Genomic DNA, 1978 nt, shown 5'->3' with positions numbered 1-1978 from the left:
ATTGCATCCTGTGTATTCGCAAAATTTAATTGCATATTGTTAATATTTCACAATACCCTGCATGTTGTGTAAATATAGACACTCTCTGTTATTCTTTGTATTATGTATTCGTGTTCCTTGCACTTTATTTATTCATGGGGAAATAAGAAACTCAATTCATATTTTTGGTACGGATTAGAAATTAAATTTTGATCAATTTATCATTTTCGCAATAGACTTATACATTTATATAATTCACATGAATTAAAATAGGCCTAAACTAGATATGCCACTGTCTAGGGTGTTATATTTCAAAACTTAAGCTGGGTCCACTATGAAAATCCCCTTACGAATTCTGTAGGTTGTCAAACAATGGGTGCTTGCACAGTCTGGAACATGTTCGCCTCTGTTCTTAAGTAAAACCGGTAAGAATAATGTTTATAGGACCATGGAGGAATTAGTTTATAAAACTAATTCTAAACTAATTCCTCCATGACAGGACATACTCTTTCAAAAATACGTTATTTCGGAAATGGGGAAACACCAGTGTCAGCGCCAACAGCTGGGGAACAAAATTCTTCGTAGGAAAATAGTAGAGAACACAGTCTTGTAGAGCCATTTCCTGGCATCAGGTGGTACATTTTTAAAACAATTTTCTCACCATCTATGATGGAGCTAAACTCTTGATTCTCATCGAGAGTAACTTCGACCCTCATATAGCGCCGAGCCACTGGTATATAACGCTCTCTGGGATGAAGCTGTGGGAGGGACGGGGTGGGGATTTCTTCCCGTTGGCCGGACCAATAATATTTGCTTCCTACGGGCCTGCTTGTTTCATCATCGACGATTCACTTGTTTTATCATCGACAATTCACTTGTTTTATCATCCACGATTCACTCGTTTCAACAATCGACAATTCTCTTGTTTCATCATAGACGATTTTGTTTCATCATCATGGACAATTCACTTGTTTCATCATCGACGATTCACTTGTTTCATTATCCACGATTCACTTTTTTCATCATCGACGATTCCCTTTTTATCATCGAAGATTAATTTTTTTATCATCGACAGTTCACATTTAATAATCGACGATTCGCATTCTTTATATAAATATATCTTTTTTCACTTTCTTTTTATAATATAATAATTGATAATTTCATTATCCACGATTCACTTTTTCCATCATCGACGATTCACTTCTTATCATCGAAGATTAACTTTTTTCATCATCGACAGTTCACATTTCATAATCGAAGATTCATTATCTTTTTATAAACATATCTCTTTTTTCACTTTCTTTTTATAATATATCTCTTCTTATCGTCGACGATTAACTTTTTTCATCATCGAGGATTTACATTTCATCATCGGCGATTTACCTTTTACATCATCGACGGTTCACTGGCTATCATTGAATTGTTGCTTTAACGGCGTTCCATACAGGCACTTTGTCTTTGTACCGATCTTTAGAGAAGCACAACCTACGTCACCATGACATCACGGTTTACAATTTTAGAATAAACTATCAATCTGAATATTCAAAACGACGTGATAAAATATTTGTTCCAACAACATCAACGAAACAATAAATACATAAAAAAATACCATGAAAAATACTTAGTGCCTGGGAAAGCATTTAACAATAGGCCTACAACTAAACGCACATAAACAGATGTGTTACGGCCTAACAGCACACACACCCACACACACAAACATACAAACATGTATTAAGAAATACATCTCATTTTGACACAGGGGATACTGAACTTTTGATATAAGTTATAATTGTTTGGGCCTGTATTAATGATTGAACATCAAACCAAGTTTGATTCTATTACCGTAGGTCTAATAATCAACTGACAATCGATTGTTTATACTTACATCATTTATTAAGTGTATTATTGTATTTAGAAATTGTATTGTGTGAATAATTCAAAGAAACACAAAACTATCTTGTGGTAATACTACAGTATATGTTGTATGACGGTATATATA

The sequence above is a fragment of the Anneissia japonica genome, unplaced genomic scaffold, assembly GCF_011630105.1.
Source record: "Anneissia japonica isolate Jap-2015-1 unplaced genomic scaffold, ASM1163010v1 scaffold234_len1672027_cov178, whole genome shotgun sequence".
Classification (NCBI taxonomy): domain Eukaryota; kingdom Metazoa; phylum Echinodermata; class Crinoidea; order Comatulida; family Comatulidae; genus Anneissia; species Anneissia japonica.
This window is presented reverse-complemented; position numbering follows the sequence as displayed.